We start from the raw sequence: 10,273 nt of genomic DNA, 5'->3' as shown, positions 1-10,273 counted from the left end.
TTTCTTCCCTGTGACAAGCCACTCCTCCCTCCTGCTTTCAGCACTCTTGGGGCATTTCCCACCACGTGAGCTGACTCAGCTGAGATGAAAACCCACTCGCATCCTCCCCACTGGTGCCTTGTAATGCTTCAACTATGTTATTTACAATCGAGCATGGGGGTCTGCATAGGGACTGCAGCTGGGGGGATGAAGGGGTTCCTCAGGAAATGTCTTCAACACTGGTTTGTAAAAGAAGAGCTGAGGAAACTCTTCTGACTCCTTTGTGGAGCGTCAAAAACTGGAGAGAGATCTGTCAGCCTGAGAGTGATTTGAGGTACAGTCCTTGGCCTGGATGACTCAGTCATAACAGAAGCAATATAAACTTCATGGAACACTTCCTATGTGCCAGGCACTGTGCCAACCTCTTAGATATATTACCTCATGTAATCCTATAGATGGGGAAATTAATGATCAGATAAATCTCTAGTTATTAGTGTTGCAAATATATTCTCTCCTTTGTGTGTTGCTTGTCTGTGTCTACATGCAGTCTTTTGATAAAGAGAATTCCTAATTTTAACATAACCCAGTTTATCAATTTTGTCCTTAATGGTTAGTGGGTTTTGTGTTTTAAGAGATCTTTGCCTACACAAAGTTATGAAGATAATTCTCCTTTATTATTTTCTGAACATTTACTGTTTTGCTGTTCACATTTAGATCTACGATCAATACAGAATTGATTTTTGTGTTTGGTGTAAGATAGGGGTCAAAATTTACATATTTTTTTCCATATAAATATCCATTCGACCCAGTACCATTACTTAAAACATTGTCCTTATCTCTGCAGTACCATCTTTATCAAAATTCAAGTATCCATATATGTATGGGCCTGTCTCTGGACTTTCTGTCTACCAATGCAACAACACTATATTCTCTTAATTACTGTAGCTTTAAATACATCTTGATGTCTATATAAGTGGTATAAGACTTCCAGCTTTGTTTTTTTAAGAGTGTCTTGGATATTCTAGTTCCTTTGCCTTTCCATACAAATTTTAGAATAATCTTATTGATATCTACAAACATTTTTGTTTAGATTTTTATAAGAATCAGGTTAAACTTCTGTATCGATTTGGGGAGAATGGACATCTTTACCATGTTGAGTCTTCCAGTCCATGAACATAGTATGTCTCTCCATTTATTTAAATCTTCTTTGATTACTTTAATCAGCATTTTATAGTTTTCAGCATAAAAGCCATGGACATGTTTTGTTAGATTTTCACCTATTTCAGTTTTTGTTTTTAAAGGAACTGTAAATGGTATGGTATTTTAAATTTTGGTGTCCATATATGCATTGCTAGTATATAGAAACACTATTAATTTTGTATGTTAGTTTGTATCCTGCAACCTTGCTGAACTCACTTATTAGTTTCTGGAGATATGTTGTAGATTCCCTGGAATTTTCTACATAGATAATAATATCATCTGCAAATAGGGACAGTTTTCTTTCTTCTTTTCTTTCCCATATATATGCTTTTTCTTCTCTTCTCTTCTCTTCTCTTTTCTTCTCTTCTCTTGTCTTACTGCACTGCCTAGAACTTCCAATACTAAGTTGAATAACAGTGGTGAGAGTGCACATCCTTACCTTGTTCCTAATCTTAGGAAGTAAACACGGAGTCTTTAACCATTAAATATAATGTCAGCTGTAGGTTTTTTATATATACTCTTTATCAGGTTAAAGAAGTCCCTCTCTATTCCTATTTTTCTGAGCATTTTTGTCATAAATGGGTGTTGAATTTTATCAAATGCTGTTTTTCTGCATCAACTAATATGATCGTGTGATTTTTGTTCTTTTGCTGGTCAGTACATTGATTTTTCAAATATTGAACTAGCTTTTTATCCCTGGAATAAGCCCCACTTGGTCATGGTGTACAATTCTTTTTATATATTGCTGGATTCTACCTGAAAATATTTTGTTAAGGATTATTGCACCTATATTTATGATGAATATTTATCTGTAGTTTCCTTTTTGTAGTGTCTTCCTCTGGTTTGGGTATCATCAGGGTAATACTAATTTCATAAAATGAATTGGGAAGTGTTACCTCCTTTTCTATTTTCTGGAAGAGATTGTGTAAAATTGATGTTAATTCTTCTTTAAATATTTGCTGGATTTCTCCAGTGAAACTACCTGGGCCTGGAGATTTACTTTTTGGGGTGTTTTAAAATTGAAAATTCAATTTTCTTAACAGTTATGGGACTATTCAAGAGATCTATTTCAAAATGGGTGAGTTGTAATAGTTTGCTTTTCAAGGAGTTGGCCAATGTCTCTTATATTGTAAGATTTATTTGTGTAGGGTTGTTTTGTAGTATTCTCTTATTATCCTTTTGATATCTGTAGAATATGTAGTGATATCTTTATTTCATTCCTGATGCTATTAATTTGTGATTTCTTTCTCTCTCTTTTTTTACCAGTCTTGCTAGATAGAAGTTTGCCAATTTTATTGATGTTTTCAAAGAACCAGCTCTTTGTTTTATTGATATTTTTCCTATTTTTTTCTGTTTTCAATTTCATGGATTTCTGCTCTTATCTTCATTATTTCATTGTTCTGCTTGTTTTGGATTTATTTTGCACTGCTTTTTCTAGGTTTGTGAGGGGGGTGCTTAGGTTATTTGTTGGACACTTTTCTCTGTCGTTTTTTTTGTTAGGGGGATGGAGTCTCGCTCTGTCACCCAGGCTGGAGTGCAGTGGCACGATCTTGGCTCACTGCAGCCTCTGCTTCCCAGGTTCAAGCAATTCTCTGCCTCAGCCTCCCGAGTTGCTGGGATTACAGGCGCCTGCCACCATGTCCAGCTAATTTTTTTTGTATTTTTAGTAGAGACGGGGTTTAACCATCTTGGCCAGGCTGGTCTTGAACTCCTGACCTCGTGATCCAACCATCTCGACCTCCCAAAGTGCTGGGATTACAAGCATGAGCCATCGTGCCTGGCCTCCTCTTTTCTAATATATGCATTTAGTGCTATAAATGTTCCTCCCAGAGTACTTTAGCAGTCGCCCACAAATCTTGATGTGCTATGTCTTCATTTTCATTCAGTTATAATGTACTTTTAAAATTTCCTTTAAAATTTTCTTTTACCAACATGGATTTTTTAAAGAAGCATGTTATTAATTTCCAAATGTTTGCAGATTTCTCTGTTATCTTTTTCATTTATTTATTTATTTTTAAATGAGACAGTGTCTCACTCTGTTACCCAGGCTGTAGTTCAGTGGTGGAATTACAGCTAACTGCAGCCTTGACCTCCCAGGCTCAAGTGATCCTCCCACCTTGGCTTTCAAGTAGCTGGGACTATAGGTGTACACCACCATGCCTGGCTAATTTTTGTATTTTCTGTAGAGATGGGGTCTTGCCGTGTTACCCAGGCTGGTCTTGAACTTCTAAGCTCAAGTGATCCACCCACCTTGGCCTCCCAAAGTGCTGGGATTACAGACATAAACCACCATGCTCACCCTCCTGTTATCTTTGTGCTATTGATTTCAACATTGATTCAATTGTGCTTGGGGAAGGTACTCTACATTATTTTAATTCTTTAAATGCGTTGAGGTTTGTTTTGTGGCTCAGGATGTGGTCTATGTTGGTGTACATTCTATGAGCACTAGAAAAGAATGTGTATTCTGCTGTTATTGGGTGAAAGGCTCTATAAATGTTAAAGTCTATTGGTTAAAATTGTTGTTGAGTTCTTGTATATTCTTGCTAATTTTTGTCTAGTTCTATCAATTGTTGAGAGAGGGTTATTGAAGCTTCCAACAATAATTGTGGATTTGTCTATTTCTCTTTTCAGTTCCGTCAGTTTCTTCACACATTTTGTGACTCTGCTGTTTGGTGCACATACATTTAGGATTGCTAGATCTTCTTGATAGACTGGTGCTTTTATTATTATTTAATATCCCCTATGTCTCTGTCATTTTCTTTGCTCTGAAGTTTACCTTATCTGATATTAATTTAGCCACTCTCTTCCTTTAATTAATGATTGCATGATTTATCTTTTTTCATCATTTTACATTCAACATTCCTATGTCATCATATTTGAAATGAGTTTCTTACAGACTGCATAGAGTTGTATCAAGTTTTAAAATCCACTCTACCAATTTATGTTCTTTTTTTTTTTTCCTGTCTCACTGTGGGTTTCTTGGACATTCTACTAAGAATTCCATTTTGATTTATTTACAATGTTTTTGAGTGTATCTCTGTATGGTTCTTTTAGTGGCTGCTGTAGGTATTTTATTTTATACATATATATTTTATTTTATACATATATACATATTTTATACATATATAACATATATATATATACACACATATATAAAACATATCACAGTCTACTGGTATCCTTGTTTTACCACTTCGTGTGAGGTATAGAAGCTCATACCTTTATGTTCCTTTATCTCCCTTTGTTGACAATTGTTTTAAATATTTCCTCTACATACATTAAGAGCCATATCAAACAGTGTTGTAAGTTTTGCTTCAACTGTCAAACACAATTTAGAAATCTCAAGAGAAGGAAAGCCCATTATATTTACCCATATTTTTACTTACTGGGCTCTTCCTTCCTTATGTTCCAGAGTTTCTTCTATTATTGTTTCGTTTCTGTTTAGAGAACTCCCTCTAACCATTTTTTTACAGCAGATTTGTGCTGGGTGAGGTGTCAGAGCCCCTGCATCAGGAAGTGGTTGACTTACGGGTTGTTAAGAAGAATTTACCAACAGCAGTATTGGTTTGAAAAAGGAAGGTTTTATTATAAAGAAAGAATGCCGCAGAAGAGTGCAGTGGGGAGCCTCAGCAAGAGAGGACTGAGCACACCAAGGTGGATTTTCCTTAGGAGCATTTATGGGCCTTAAGGTGGGAGCTTAAGGGTCATTTGGACCGTATTAGCCACGTAGGTCATGATAAATGATTACATGTGTCGACATTTTGGTGCCCTAATGTCAGCAAGGGTTGCATAATGAGTTTTGGCATGGCATTCTGGAGATGTATAGAATTTCTATTTACTTATAATTTTTTTTTTTTGAAAGAGACCTGGAACCACATGACAACTTTAGGTACTAGGGAAGTTTAATTTACCTCTAAATTTCCTAGATAAGGAGTTTGCTTCCGAATAGACTGTTTGATACTCACCAGGTGGTCTTCACTTCTTTCATTATACTTCTAAATTCCTCAGATAAGGAGTTTTTTGTCTCTGGGGCCTGCTCGATGTTCACCAGGTGACTTTTGCTTTCCTCATTTTTCCCCTGACAAATAGTTTGGAATCTTTGACCCTCTATATTCCCCCATGCTCATGTCTACCTGCTGCCTACTGGGGTTTCAAGAAAGGGAAAATGCCACAGTGAAAAGGGGCGTTGAGTCCATCTGGCTAATCCCTACTGAAAGGGGGCATTGAAGGTATAGGTTGTGTTTTTCCCTTTCTTGCTCTCTGTCATGAAGGGAATGAAGGGTCATGAAAAACTCATTCATGAAGAGGTGGGGAAGACCAGATACCATCAGGAGGCTGGTATTGGGATTGCATAGTCATCTGTAGATGAAATTGTTGTAATCTGAAAGATATAAACTTAATGAGAGCATTAAAAAGTCAGGGACCAAATTTCAAAAGAAGAATGACAAGGAATAAAGGTTCAAGGAATGGGAGAAGCCAGGTGATTTTTGGAAACCAATCAGTAGAGGTTTTGGCTCAGTCTTGGTTACTTTGGGAAAGTGTGTGTAGCCATTTGGCTTGTTTGAAGATTTCTTGGACCTTAGTTTCCACTTTTTCAGATACATTAATGTAGGTGTAGCAGGTTTTCTTGATGACAGCACTGACTCCTCCTTGTTCAGCTAGGGGGTAATCTAGAGCTTGTCTGTTATTAACCCCATTCCTGCTAGTGAGTGCAAAGACTTTTCTAGTGCTGATAGACTTGTGCCAGTTTTTGCTAAGGCTATTTCAAGGGAGGTGGTAAGTTCCTATATTGAGATTTCACGGTAAGTAAAGAGAGTTGCAATAGTTCCCACAATTCTGGCCACACTAAGTCTTCGGGCCCTTTTTCTTCTAGAATGGAATTCTGAATTGGAAGTTATGTTCAAGACACTGATTTGGGTATGAGCTATTGTTCCCAGAGTACAATCACCATAATGAAGAGAATTATTAAGATGGGATAGGGCTGAAGTTTGAAAAGGGCTTAAATAATTATTAGCAGTGCTGCAAAGCAGTGAGAGCCCAGGTGCGGCAGGTAACGTATTTTTGAGGCCTCTCGGATTAAGAGGGCCACTGTTGCTAAGGCTCTTAGGCTGGGATGAGGGGGAATGACCTTTCTGGGATACTAGGTCTAAAGTTTTCCAAAAATATGCTATAGGGCACTTAAAGGGCCCTAGATCTTGGGCTAAGACTCCCAAAGCTATTCCCCTTCATTCGTGTACATTCAAAAATAAAGGCCTAGTCAGATCTACTAGGGCTAAGGGTGGGGCTGAGATTAAAGCCTGTTTTTAAGTGTTTAGAGCATGCTTCATAACATTAGTCTAGAACAGAGGTTGCTCCTCAGTTCCCTTGAGGGATTCATATAAACGTTTTGCTATTAATCCAAAGGAAGGAATCCATATTCTGTAAAACCTGGCCATACCCAAAAAGGACCGAAGCTGTTGTTTAGTTCCTGGAGTTGTCACGTTTAAGATTTTTACATATGCTTAGGGGCTCTTTGTACTGAAGGTTAAAATAAGACCCAAAATTGAACCCTTTGTGTGGATATTTGTACCTTAGAAGGAGATACTTTGTAGCCACTGTCAGCAAGTTTATTTAGTACTAATATTGTATTTTGGTCTAAAACAGCCTTGTTAGGACTACAGATTAGCAGGTCCATCCACATACTGGAGTAGATTGCTATCTGGGAGAAACTGCAGGGTAGACAGGTTTTTGGCTAGGGCCTATCCAAAATGGTGGGGGCTATCTCTGAATCCCTGGGACAGAACTGTTTAAGTTAACTTTGAGCTAGTTGAGTATCTGAGTCTTGCTATTCAAAAGCAAAAAAAAGTTGGCTGTCTGGGTGTACAGGAATGCAGAAAAAGGCATCCTTAAGATCAAGTACAGTAAACCAAGCTGTGATGGAGAGAATTTGTCCAAAAAGAGTGTAAGGGTTTGGGACAATAGGATGAATAGGAAGAATAGCTTCATTAACAATTCTAAGGTCCTGTACTAGTCAGTAGGAGCCATTTTTTTAAAAGTACAATTTCCATGTTATTTTTCTCCAGAGAATAGTCTGTCCTCAGTCTTTAAGGACTCAGCTCCTTACATAGGCTTTGGTAGGGGTCATGGGGCAGCACCCACAGGTCTAAATCAGGGTGGGGGTGTTGGGTCCTTGAAGCCTTCACGAGATTGATTCCTGACTACTTTGCTGTGAATTGCACAACTCACACAGTAATGTACCTTCACATACTGCTTGGAAAGCACATAGGCATTGAAGACGCTCGCTTCAAAAATGTCCCTGACTGCTGCGGGCTCCACTATGTTTCGAATGACAAATTTCTTAATAGCCTTGTCCTTGGGCATGCATCAGGCACAGTTCATGCAGCGAATAGGCTGCATGTGGCTGTGGCCCTTTTTGGCGAGACCGTTGTTCCTTTTCTTTGTCATCTTGGAGGCACAGACTGGAGAGAGGACATCTGGTTTCTTTACAGCTAAAATGGGAGTGTTGCAAGGCGAGTTACATGGGTGCAATAATCCATGGGTTGAAAATTTTGTTACCAGGGGCTGTAACCCTTTTTGTTCTTCTAGTTTCAAGGGCTATTGGGGGGAGTTCTGGGGAACTTATTGGGATTTTTAAGCTGAATGATGATGGGGACAGCTGATATTGAATGACCAGGAATAAAAATATTCCAAACCTCAAATGGCACTTGTTTTAGAATATGAGGTTCTATAGACTGCAGTGGCTCTTTTGGTGAAGTGTGAGTTAATACAGCTGCTAGAAGATGAGGTCTTAGCTGTAAATTGCTTGTAACTTTGTAAGTCACAATCTAATAATGAAACAGGACGGCTTGGCAGGACTAAAAGAAGTGGGTGGGTAAAGGAATAGCCTTCCATTTTACAAAGGAGTGGCGGTGTGAAATAGCCTCATTGGGGGTTTCCATCAATACCCATGAGGAAAATGGAGAACTGGCACTTTGGGTAGTAATAAACTTTTGAAGCTGAATAACTGGCCCCTGTATCTATGAGGAATATTATGTCTTGTTCAGCCACAGTCAGATTTACCTGAGGATCATCCATAGAGATGGAAAAGATAGGGGCTGGATGGATGACTTCTGAGAGTCATCTAGAGGATGACTCTCAGAAGTTGATCATAATCCAGGAATAGAGTTAGAGGTGCTTGTCCTTGTTGTTGCCCTTGTCCTTGTTCTGCAAAACCCCCTTGTTGGATAGGTTGGTAAGGCTTTGGCTGTTACAGCCCAGAAGGAAGAGGTGCCTCACCTTATGATGGGGAGAGGGATTCTCACTCTTCCAATGACCCTCTTGTCTGCAATGAGGACAGGGTCCCTGGGGTGACTTGTAACCTGGAGGTTTGGGACATCTGTACTCCAGTGTCCTGGATTTCTGCAGTGATGACTGGCCCCCATTCTGTTAGCATTATAGGGACGAGCCTTGGGATTATTAGCTAATGAAAAAGAATGTGCCAATGCTGTTGCCATGTGATTATCTTGGCAATGGCATTTTTCATCCTCCAATTGAGGCTTCTTTATTTTTGATGTTTTCTCCCAGTTACTGAAAACCTTAAAGGCTGTATTTAATAAAGTACAAAAGGAGTTTTTGGGCCTTCCTCTAATTTTTGGATTTTTTGTCTGATGTCTGGGGAAGCCTGACTTATAAAGTGTACGGCTAGAATGGATTGGCCCTCAGGGCTTTTGGGGCCTAAATTTGTATATGTATGCATGGCCTCCACCAGCCTAGCTTGGAAAAGCGTGGAGTTCGCAGATGGTTCCTGAGTGATTTATCATAATTTAGAGAAATTAATAGGTTTTATTACAGCCTTTTTCATTCCTTCCAACAAACGATTAATCATACAATCTTGTCTGCCCCTGCCTCTGTTTGGGTCAGCATTGGCAGCCTGGTATTGCCAAATTGGGTTCTGTGTCAGGGACAAATTCTGCCCTGGCTCTATTATCATTAGGGTTACAAGCATGAGCTTCCTCTGCCCAAGCTCGAGCTGAAGACCATATACATGATTTTTCTTCATGGGAACAGCAAGTAGATAATAAAATGAATATGTTTTTCCAGGTTAAGTCAAAGGTAATAGTTAAAGCCCAAAATTCTTGAATGAACTTAGAGGGATGCTGGCTAAATGAAACCAATCTGGATTGAATTTGTGAAAATCAGAAATTGGAAATGAGACATGAACTCGTTTGGTAGGCTATTTATTACTGTCTGAATTCCAGAACTTATTATTGGTCTATTCAGGGATTCTATTTCCTCCTGGTTCAGTCTTGAGAGGGTGTATGTGCCCAGGAATGTATCCATTTCTGCCAGATTTCCTAGTTTATGTGCATAGAGGTGTTTATAATATTCTCTGACAGTTGTTTGTGTTTCTGTGGGGTCACTGGTGATAGCCCCCTTATCATTTTTGATTGTGTTTATTTGAATCTTCTCTCTTTTCTTCTTTATTAGTTTAGCTAGTGGTCTATCTATTTTATTAATTTTTTCAAAAAAACAGCTCCTAGATTTGTTGATTTTTTGAAGGATTTTTCATGTCTCTATCTCCTTCAATTCAGCTCTGATCTTATTTTTGTCTTCTACTAGCTTTGTGGTTTGCTCTTGGTTCTCTAGTTCTATTAGTTGTGATGTTAGGTTGTTAACTTGAGATCCTTCTAGTTTTTTGATGCGGGCGTTTAGTGCTATAACTTTCCCCTTTAACACTACTTCAGCCGCATCCCAGAGATTCTAGTACATTATATCTTTGTTCTCATTAGTTTCAAAGAACTTATTGATTTCTGCCTTAATTTCATTATTTACCCCAAAAGTCATTCAGGAGCAGGTTGTTCAATTCCCATATAGTTGTATGGTTTTGAGTGAATTTCTTAATCTTGAGTTCTAATTTGTTTGCAGTGTGGTCTGAGAGACTGTTTGTTATGATTTCAGTTCTTTTGCATTTGCTGAGGAGTATTTTACTTCCAATTGTGTGATTAATTTTAGAGCAAGTGCCATGTGGCAATAAGAATGTATATTCTGTTGCTTTGGGGTGGAGAGTTCTGTAGATATCTATCAGGTCCACTTGATCCAGAGCTGAGTTCAGGTC

At 38.5% G+C, this 10,273-nt stretch overlaps 1 pseudogene; it reads right to left on the bottom strand.

The window, feature by feature from the left end:
* Positions 1-7,278: 7,278 nt before the first annotated feature.
* LOC112135223 (small ribosomal subunit protein eS26-like) lies at positions 7,279-7,623 on the bottom strand (annotated as a pseudogene).
* Between the last annotated feature and the right edge of the window lie 2,650 nt (positions 7,624-10,273).

Source organism: Pongo abelii, chromosome 8 (assembly GCF_028885655.2).
Source record: "Pongo abelii isolate AG06213 chromosome 8, NHGRI_mPonAbe1-v2.0_pri, whole genome shotgun sequence".
Lineage (NCBI taxonomy): Eukaryota > Metazoa > Chordata > Mammalia > Primates > Hominidae > Pongo > Pongo abelii.
Note: the sequence above shows the minus strand (reverse complement) of the source record. Positions and strands in the feature narration are given on the sequence as shown.